We start from the raw sequence: 11,276 nt of genomic DNA on the forward strand, positions 1-11,276 counted from the left end.
AGTCAACTAATGTGGGCCTGTGGGGGAGGCTCGTGGACACTGAAGTACCAACCAAAGACTGTGCATGGACTGGATCTAGGCTGCCTACACAGATGTAGCTTTTGGGCAGCTTGGTCTTCAAATGGTTTCCCTACTAAAGGGAGAGGGATTTGCCTCTGACCTGGATTCTCTTGCCTGTTTTTCTATCACTTACCTCTGGGGTTCGAGGGAAGGCCTGTCTTGCCAGGCCAGGGGAAGAGGATGTACTCAGTTCAGATGTGACTTTCTGTATTGGGATTGGTTGCTGGGGAGAATGCCCCTTTTTTGAGGAGTAGGGGGAAGAAAGAGGGAGGATAGGAATGGGAGGAGAGAAAGGAAGGGGCTACGATTGGGATGTAAAGTGAATAAATAAATAAATTATTGATTTTTAAAAAAATAAAAAAAAATGCAGCACTTCCTGCCAACCTTGTTTCTGATTTTCTCTAGTTTTTCACTTGGGAAGAAGAACTGGATGGTTCAGCTTCCTAAGAATATTATAAACCTATTTTTATTTTAGATTAAAAGCTCAGAGAGAAACTCTCTATCTCATTCTCTCTCTTTCTCTCTCTTTGTATGTGTGTGTATGTGTGCTCATGCATGTATGTATCTGCCTGTGCAGATAGGATGGATGCTATAGAGTTTTTATGGACTTTTAAACTTGAGAAACTAGTAAGCTTTCCATATGAAGATGCTGTATGTTCAGTTTGCTAAATGTAGATCATGGGGGAAAATTCTGAGGTGCTGCTGTGTATTTGTAAATTGTCAGTGTAAAAGTGCTACTTAAGCTAAAGAAATAACACAAATTCCCCATTGGAAGAGGTATGGAATGAGATGAAGACCCAGGATTGAAAAGGGGAGATTTTTACCTAAAGCTTAGCATAGAAGGAGGTAGAAAAGGAGACTAAAATGTAAATGCTAGAGAAACCAACATATGAAGGAAAACAAAGGGAGTTATGTGAGAGAAGCAAAGAAAGAAGGGGAAACTCCTGTGCTATCGAATGGATTAAACCAGCCATGGGTAAGGCAGGGATGGACATGGGTGATTTGCAGTTTGCTCAGACATGGAGGGCTGTAATTCAGTCCCTTGTCTAGAGAATGATTGAAAATCCAAGGAAGCTGAGAAGTGAAAGCTACTCACTTGATATAGGCACAATAAAGTTATTGCTGCCCTTATTAAAATTATTTCCAATAACGGGTAGCCCTTCTGTGTGTGTTGAAGGAGAATGAGGAGTCATGGAACAGACAGAGACTACAATCTACTCTTTTGAAAGCTTAATTTTGAAAGGAAAATAATTAGGACATTAATAATAGAGACATGATTTCAGATAGGATAAAATTTCTTTGCTTTTGTTTTGTAGAAGCTAGAATGAACAGAATAGTTTAGAAGTTTGTCATAGAAAGTCATCTGAAAAAAATTGGAAGCTATTTACATATTTCTTACTTTCAAATGGGATGAAAGGTAAGACTGACCACAAATGTAGTGAGTGTTTAGTTTGATGAGAAGGTGGGAATATTCATTTTGACAATTTACATTTTTATTTATGAAAGACCATAAAAATTTTACTTGGTTAGAAAGGGTGTGAGTAGGAAAGAAGAGGGGTCTCAAAGATGAAGAAAATATTCTGCATGCACTATGCTCTTCTGAATTATGATTAAATTCTTGCTCACTTCAGATATTCTTTGGCTTATTCTACTTGGAAATGACTTATTGAACATGTCTGTGCAAGAAATATTATTCCGTTTATAGCTCTAGCCTTTGGATATAGTTTTGAAGTTAAGAAGAGGAATTCTTTTTTTTTTTTTTTTTGCCTTTCTATTCTTTGATGGTTATTTTTAGTTTTTTAAACTACTGTTTCCACAAGCTAAAGCTAAATTAGTGAAGAATGTTAGGACTTCTGGGTAAGATTTAAGGTTAGACACCGTATCTGGGATCAGATTTAAAAATTAAGATAAATGCAATAGATACTATTCCTATGAGATAAAGAACTAAAGAAAAAATAGAAATAAGTGCTGGTGGAGTTGTCTCTGGAAAGAAGCCATCAAGCCACTGCTCGTGAAATACTGGTCTCAGCTCTAGGTGGCAGGAAAGTATATTTTTAGCTCTGGTTTGTGAGAGCTGGAGAGAGGTGGTGATGTTTCAGAAACCCAAATACCAGTGCAGATACAGGATGCATGGAGAGATGGCTAGAGCATAGCAGCTGGCTGCGAGGACAAAAGCAGAATTGGGTGTGAGAGGAGGAAGCTGAGACGTTTTCAGTTTTTCTATCCCTATTCCCTGCATGAATTTCATGAGATTGCAGGACGTGCATGCTCTGACAGGTTCAACAAAGATAAATACAGATACCCTGTCAGAACCTTAGCCAAGTAAAGCCATATGAGGAAGCATGGTCTCCTCAAACAAAGTTGTAATTTGCACGTGAGTAGCCTCAAACTGGGAAATAGTGGGGGAAGAAAACACTAGGCTTTGCTTATTTTGAGTCTTGGCAGAATAGGTTTTTCTGATATGTTTCCTCTGTACCTATTCTAGAGTATTTTCTGTAGCACTTCATATTCCTAATTTATATTCTTTTATTATTACTCCATCCTCTCTTTTCTTCTTTCCTATTCTCTCCTCATTTCACTGCTTGAATACTGATACCTGTATTGGCTAGTTTTGTTGACACAAGCTACAATTTCTGAAAGAAGGGACTATCAATTAAGGAAATGTCTCCATAAGATCTGTCTGTGGGGCATTTTCTTAATTAGTGGTTGATGAGGAAAGTCCAAGCCTATTTTGGATAGTGACATCCTGGGGCTGGTGGTCCTGGGTTTCAGTAAAAAACAAAACAAAAAAAGAGGTTGATCAAGCCACAAAGAAGAATCCAGGAAAAAAACATCACTCTATGGCCTTTGTATAAGCTCCAGTTTCCTTCCCTGTTTGAGTTCCAATCCTGGTTCATTCAATGATGAATAGTGATGTGGAAGTGTAAGCCAAATAAACTCTTTCTTCCTCAACTTGCTTTTTGGTCATGGTGTTTCTTCATGAGAATAGAAACCTTGACTAAGACAATACAATAGCTCTGATCTGCTATAAACTCTATTTTCCCCAACCAGAACTCTAGCACCTTTTTTTTCTTGAACCATATCAAAGGATTAAATGAAGTGAGAAGCATCTTCTGCAGCAGGTTAACACTTGAGATTGGTGTCAGATCATAATATGTCATTATATCTACCACTATCGTAGACATCTCTTATAAAGAGCAGTAGGGAGCATAAATACAAGTGAAGACAACTAACCAAGAGGACTTTTGTAAAAAAAAAAATAAGTGGAACAGTGTGGAATAAAATAAAAACTGCAGTATTCCTCCATCCTAACAGATGAACAAAAATACAACAAACAAGAAACAACAAACCGACTACTGCAACACCAGCATAACCATAACTACTAAATACTGGAGGCCAAAGCTCACGAGGTAGCTGAGAGAGCTATAGGAGATTTCTGAGTCTTTTTAAAATAAGCATCAATAACCATAGAGAGAAGCGGCAGGTGAAAGAGGAAAATGAATCAATTAATGATAAAAGAGTTGCCAAACTGGACATAAAGGTTGGTAATTTGGAAGAGAAATTAAAAACACTTAAAGAAAAAGTTTAGCACTAAAATTGAGGCTCTGAAAAAGCACCCTACAGAAATTCTGGAAATGTAAAAAAACAAAAAAAATCAATGAGACAAATTTTAAAACACAGCAGAAAGCATCATCAATGTATAAGACATAGTAGAAGGATAAATTTCAGGATTGGGGGATGAAATAAAGGCAGGAAGACATTCAGTGAAATGTAAATAAAAACAAACCAACATAATCACAGTATGAAGAAACTCTGAGATATGTTCAAAGACCAAACCCCAGGATCAACTGTGGGCTGTGAGGTGTTACTAAGGTAAAGCCTATTTCCAGGCAATTTATTTAGATACATCATACCAGAAAATTTCCTAACCTTAGAGAAAAAAAATAAAACATTTAAATACAAAAGGTATTTTAAAACCCCAAATTGACATTATTGAAGTTCTTCATGTCTATAATAATTGAGACATTGAAAATACAAAGCAAAGAAACAATCTTGAAACTGTAAGAAAAACAACTCACATGAAAAGACAAAAATATAAATATAGAATCAGGTCTCTTTGCAACAACCTTAACATCAGGAAAATAAGGAATGGTTTATCTAAATCATTGAAAGGGATAACTGTGGACCAATATAGCTATACTCACCATTGTTATTTCTTAAAAGTAATGAAAAAAAACCAGGAACATACCAAATAATCCCAAATCAAGAGTATTTATGCCATTCAAGCTGGCACCATAGAAAATAATTCTACAATACACAAAGAAAGAAGAAACAGTCTCACCAAATGCACAAGAAAAAAATGCAAATCACGAGAGGAGTAGATTAATGAAGGATAACTTAAAAGTCTTCCAATACAATAAACAACTGAAGTTAATGGAAGGAAGTAAAGAACAACAAATAAATCTAACCACAAAACCAAAACAAAAGCTCACAAGAAATAGAAAACACTTTTTCGAAAAAAGATACTTAATCTAAACTCACTGTTAGAAGATTTAGACTGATGACAACCAACTATTGTTGTCTCAAAAAAAATGTATTTCACTTGCAAAAAACACCTAAAACCTGTCAGTCAAAGATAAACAAGCTTGTCAAACAGAGGAAGAACATAAACAAGGAGGCATAACTATTCTGTTACCTGATAAATTAGACTTCAAACCAAAGCTAGTCATAAGAAACAAAGAAGTCCACTACTTATTAATAAAGGTAACAATTCATGAGGAAGACATACAATGTCAGTCTTACTGAGGTTCAGGCTCACAGATGAATGAAACATACTTCAAAGATTGTGAAAGATCCGATAAGTTGTGCTGCAACCATGATGGTAATTTTCAGCAGCACACTCTTATTGTTAATTCATCTTCCCTACTAAGAATCAACACAACAAACGGATTGTGGTTTTCCTTTACCAATTAGCCCCCAAGGCTTGCACATTCATGGGCACCTTGGACATGATATTGGCACAAGGCCCCCTCTGACGATGATGCTGTGAAAGTACAGGCATGGGCCATTTTACTTGTTAACTACTGTTTCCTATGAAGAAACCTGTGGCATATTGCTTACCTTCTCCTGAACTAGGCAAAGGTCTCCATGTTGGGCAAATGGGCACATTGTTCTCTAGATTTCCTTCAGAGCCCTGTCTTCTGCTCTTTCAGTCCATACCAGGCAAATTTGTGTTTCATGATGTATAAGAGCTCATCCCTTAAATGTAGAAGGAAGAACTTCTTATAGAACAACTGTATTTAAAAGACATGTAAAGAATATCCAATACAACAGATGAAAAAAAAATTATCTTTTTAGTGGCCCTTGGACCTTTCTCTAAAATTGATTCTATTAATACCACAAAACAAATATTAACAAATACAAAAAGTGGAAACAATTACTTGCCTCTTATTCACCTGTAGTGGAGTAAATCTAGACACCAATACCTAGACAAACCTCATAATATTACACAAATACTGTGAGACTGAATAGTGCAATTTTGAATGAAGAGTGGAGCATTAAAAAAATCAAGAAGATATAACAGGACTTTCTTTGGGCTATCAGCTCATGAATAATGACATGTTGATGCTCTAGCTTGTTCTCAACTATCTCTTAAAACTCAAATTGTTCCATTTATATTGATCTATATTCTGCCATGTTGCCTGTTACCACTCTTTAGTTTCGTACGTCTGACTTCCTCCACATCTGGATAGTCTCAGATTCTGTTTCTGATGGAGTCATTCCTATTAACTTTTGCCTCAGCTTTTGGCCATTCAGCTCTTTATTTAACCAATCAGAAGATATTGGAGAACAATGTTTACCCAATACTAAGGCATGTTATTCTTTTTAAAAATTAAAATACCAAAGTCTGGCCTCTACTCAACTCTCTGGGCACAGAAATCAGCATTTGAATAATATGAAGGCAACAAAAAGATCACCCCAGCAAGGAGAAAATAATTAAATATCTAGTATAAAAAGAAAATAATAACATAGCTTGGCAGAATCTCTCCAGTACATTTAAGGCAGCTGATGAGTGCTTACATTAAAAAGGTAGAGAAGTTTTAAATAAGTAAAAGTTCAAAGAAAACAAACAACCAAACAAACAAACATAAAACCAAGAATCCAAACCCAAATCCAAATGCACTGTATGACAAGAAATAATAAAGATTTAGGCAGAAATTAATAAATAGAGACTGAGAATCAATAAAAAAAACAAGGGAGCAAAAAGCAAGTTCTTTGAAAAGATAAAAAATATTGACAAACTTATTATAGTAACCAGGAGAGAGAGACAGAAGGAGAGACATAGACAGAGACACAGAGACCCATCTCATGAAATTATATATAAAAATAAAAATATTCTCCACTACAGGTGGAGAAGATACAAAAATTGTTTCCATTTTTGTATTTATTAAGATTATAAAAATAAGAAAATAATAAATAAAATTGCCTTTCTTTGCAGATCACATGGTTTGATATGTAAAATGTCATATTGAATTTACAAGATTTTAAACATGATACATTATATCACTAAACTTTCCAGATATAAAATCGACATACAGAAGTTAGCAGCATAGGTTGATAAGATGGCTCAGTAGGCACCATTGCCTGCCCCCACCTCTAATGACCAATTTGGATCCTCAGGACCTACATAGGTGAAAGAGAACTGACAGATTGTACTCTGACCTCCACACATATGCCATGGTATATGTGTCCTCTTCCTTACATAAATAAAACTATAATGATAAAAGCACTAATTTTTCTATAAACCAATAATGTTATGCAAGGAAAGTAATTAGAGAAAATAGTCTATTCTTAATAGCCATAAAGATACCAAGGAGTAAACTAAAGGAGGTAAAAAGACTTCTACAAAGAGAATTTTAAGATACTGATTTTTGACAAAGATGTCAAAACCATTCAATGGAAAAAAGACAGCATCTTCAACAAATAGTGCTGGTCTAAGTGGATGTCTACATGTAGAAAATGAAAATAGATTCATACTTATCACCCTGCACAAAACTAAAGTCCAAGTGGATCAAAGACCTCAACATAAAACCAGACACATTAAACCACTTAGAAAAAAAAAATGGAGAAGAGCCTTGAACTCATTGGCACAGGAGACAACTTCCTGAACAAAACACCAACAGCACAGGCTCTGAGAGCAACAATCAATAAATGAAAAGCTTCTGTAAAGCAAAGGACACTGTTGTCGGAACAAAAAAACAGCCTACAGATTGGGAAAGGATCTTTACCAAACCTATATCTGACAGAGGACTAATATCCTGTATATATAAAGAACTAAAGAAGTTAAACAGCAAAAAGTCAAATCAAGTAATCCAATTAAAAAATGGAGTACAGAGCTAAACAGAGAATTCTCAATAGAGGAATATGGAATGGCAGAGAAACACTTAAAGAAATACTCAACCTCATTAGCCATCAGGGAAATGCAAATCAAAACGACCCTAAGATTTCATCTTACACCCATCAGAATGGCTAAAATAAAAACTCAAGAGACAACACATGCTGGAGAGGTTGTGGCGAAAGGGGTACCCTCCTCCATTGCTGGTGGGAATGTAAACTTGTACAAACACTTTGGAAATCAATCTGGTGCTTTCTCAGACAAAGAGGAATAGTGCTTCCTCAAGATCCAGCTATACCACTCCTAGGCATATACCCAAAAGAGTCTCAAGTACACAATAAGGACATTTGCTCAACCATGTTTGTAGCAGCCTTATTTGTAATAGCCAGAAGCTGGAAACAGCCCAGATGCCCCTCAGTGGAGGAATGGATGCACAAATTATGGTGCATCTACACAATGGAATATTACTCAGCAATAAAAAAACGAGGAAATCATGAAATTTGCAGGTAAATGGTGGGATCTGGAAAAGATCATCCTGAGTGAGCTATCCCAGAAGCAGAAAGATGCACATGGTATATACTCACTCATATAGACATATAATATAGGATAAATCTACTAAAAATCTGTACATCTAAAGAAACTAATCAAGAGGGAGGACTCTTGGTAAAATGCTCAATTCCTATCCAGAAAGGCAAAGAGGCTGGAAATCAGAAGAAGGAGAAAAGAGGGAACAAGTCCGAAGCCTGACACAGAGGATTTCTGAAAGGCTCTTCCCTACAGACTATCAATGGAGATGCTGAGACTTATGGGCAACCTTTGGGCAGAGTGCAGGGAATCTTAGGAAAGAAGTGGGAAACAGTAAGATCTGGAGAGGACAGAAACTCCACAAGGAGAGCAACAGAACCAAAAAAATTCGAGCACAGGGGTCTTTCCTGAGACTGATACTCCAACCAGGGACTATGCATGGAGATAATCTAAGACCCCTACACAGATGTAGCCCATGGCAGTTCAGTATCCAAGTGGGTTCCATTGTAATAAGAACAGGGACTGTCTCTGACATGAACTGATTGGCCTGCTCTTTAATTACCTCCCCCTGAGGGGGAAGCAGCATTACCAGGGCACAGAAGAAGACAATGCAGCCACTCCTAATGAGACCTAATTGACTAGGATCAGAAGGAAGGAAAAGAAGACCTCCCCTATCAGTGGACTTGGGGAGGGGCATGCAGAGGGTGGAGGAAGGGAGGGATTGGGACGGGACGGGAGATACAAAGTGAATAAAGTGTAATTAATAAGGAATTAATAAAAAAGATACTGTTGAGAAAAATTGAAGACATTAGAAAGTAGAAAGGCATTCCATGCTTGTAGATTGCTTGGTATAATAATGTGAAGATGGCCATATTACCTAGAATTATGTACAGATTCATCACAGTCTCCTAACATCCAATAACATTTATCACAGAACTATAGATATAAATGTTACTATTCTATGGAAGTTCAAAAAACCTTGAGTGGCTAAAGCAATTCTAAGAAAAAAAAACAAAAAACAAAAAACAGTAAGAATGGTGCTGGGGTTCTTGTAGAACCTCCTTTCTGGTTATACCACAGTGCCATAGTGACAAAGGCAACATGGTACTGGCTTGAAAAGAGATATGTAGATAAAGGGAATAGAAGAGAGAACTCAGAAACAAACCCACATAGCTATAGCCCCTTAATTTTTGCTAAAACTGTAAAAACCCTACTTTATAAAAACATTCAGTCTTCAATAAATGCTACTGGGAAAATTAGGTATCCAAATGCTGAATATTGAAATTAGATTGTTAATTCTCACTCTGTACAAAAAAAAATCAATTTAGTGTGGATCAAAGATCTGAATATAGAACTTGAAATGATGATATAGCTAGAAGAAACAGGAAAACTATTTCAAGATATTAGCATGGACATAAGGTTTCTGAAAAGGGGTCTAATATACAGGAAATAACTCCAGGATTGGTAAAAGGAATTTGGTGAAAGTAAAATGCTTGGTCAAGGGAAGCTATCAGCAGAGTGTCAAATGGCCTAGATACAGGGAGAAAATCTTTTCCAGCTGTAATTCAGACAGGTAATTAATTTCTAAATTTTTAAAGAACTATAAAATTAACCTCTAAAACCCCTATAAATATTCTAGCAAACAAATAGGCTAATGAACTAGACAGAATTCTTAGAAGAAAAATGAGTAGCTCATAAACAATTTAAAAACTGTTCAATATCTGTAGGAGTCAGGAAAACTAAAACTAAAACTACTTTGAGATTCCATCTTACTGAAGCCCTAATGACTTACCAGGAAATTTTTCACTTAGAAACATAGGCAAAGATGTGAGACAAGGAAATATGTGTTCACTGCTATTGGGACTGTAAGTTGGTATGACCAATATAGAAATATATGTGTTTTATATATAGAAATAATATTTCTATATATAAATATAGAAAATAAAGATTATCCTAAAACAAATCAAAACAAAACCCACCCCTAAACGATAAAAATACATTATGATTCAGTTATATTATTCCTGAGAATATACTCAAAGGGCTCTTCCACAGACATGATTGCACATCCATGCTTATTGCCACAATAGTGACAGTAGCTAAGAAATGGGATTGTCTTAGGTGTTCATCAACTGCTACATGTATAAAGAAAATGGAACTTCTTTCAGGCATAAGAAAAATGAACGTGATGGTTCAGGGGTGCAGACCACTTGCTGCTCTTACTAGGTACCTTGTTGCTAGCACCCACATAAAGGCTCCCCCCAATTTTAACTCTGGGCACTGCAAACAGCAGGTGCACACACAGTTATGCAGGTAGCTACTCACACATAAGACAAAAATAGATAAATCTCTAACAAGTAAGAAAAATGAAACATGGCATTTGCTCGTAAGAGCAACAAAGTGAGCCATGTATAAAAATGCCATGAAGCAAGTCATTTCTTTGTATTATGAATTACTAAAGCCATTAAATTAGTAGAGAAAAACATAATAATGTCCTGCCATGACAAGTGCCATTTACTAGATTCAGAGTACACTGTAAATAATAATAATATATTACTTTATTATAAATTATTTATTAATAAAAGTTTATTGTTTAATAATAATTATTATGGCTTTTCAAGACAGGTTTCTCCGTGTATTATTGGTTGTCTTGAAACTCTCTCTGTTTTTCAGGCTAAACTCTACCTTGGAGATTTACTGCCTCTGCCTCCTGAATGTTGAGATTAAAGGCATGAGCTACCACATTGGGATTCAGACTGACTTCTCTTTCCCACCCCTTACACAATGTATGTGCATCTCTGGATAAAGCTGAGCTGGGGCCACACATTTCATGGGCTGAATGTTGTCTCAGCCTGAATGGATTCTAAGTAGAAGCAGCAGGAGGATCTAATTAGTCTTTGTTACATGGATTTTGGATTGATGAACTTTGGATAAGTACCTTGGATCTTTGGGGATTGTCTTCACTAATATCATTAAAAAATATGTCAGAAGAAAAACTAGATGGCAGAATTTGGTGCCTCCCTCTACAAATAATTAATATTTTCATTTCTAGAGAAAAATTAATGAATCTAAAAATGTTTATATTTTTGTAGACTAAAATATTCAATCAGGCTTGATGATTTAATCCAATCTACATGGTAATTAATTAATAAATAAAGCAGATTTTGAGCATTTTTCTTACCTGACAAAATGAACACATTAAGTCCTTTAGTCATTATTCAGTTAATGTGAGCGGAACCTGTACCACATGTGCAGGCCCTGACTCATCCATGCTAGAAACACATATGGGCATAATTCT

The 11,276-nt window shown here is 35.9% G+C and overlaps 1 long non-coding RNA gene across 1 annotated transcript in view; it reads left to right on the forward strand.

Annotated features, from left to right (window-relative positions):
* LOC132656575 (uncharacterized) overlaps window positions 1–10,754 on the forward strand; it is a 176,839-nt gene extending 166,085 nt beyond the window's left edge. Inside the window, exon 3 of the long non-coding RNA XR_009594331.1 lies at window positions 10,652–10,754. This is a non-coding gene — a long non-coding RNA (uncharacterized LOC132656575). The remainder of the gene's footprint in view (window positions 1–10,651) is intronic.
* Window positions 10,755–11,276: the final 522 nt, after the last annotated feature.

Source organism: Meriones unguiculatus, chromosome 9 (assembly GCF_030254825.1).
Source record: "Meriones unguiculatus strain TT.TT164.6M chromosome 9, Bangor_MerUng_6.1, whole genome shotgun sequence".
In the NCBI taxonomy this organism is placed as follows: domain Eukaryota; kingdom Metazoa; phylum Chordata; class Mammalia; order Rodentia; family Muridae; genus Meriones; species Meriones unguiculatus.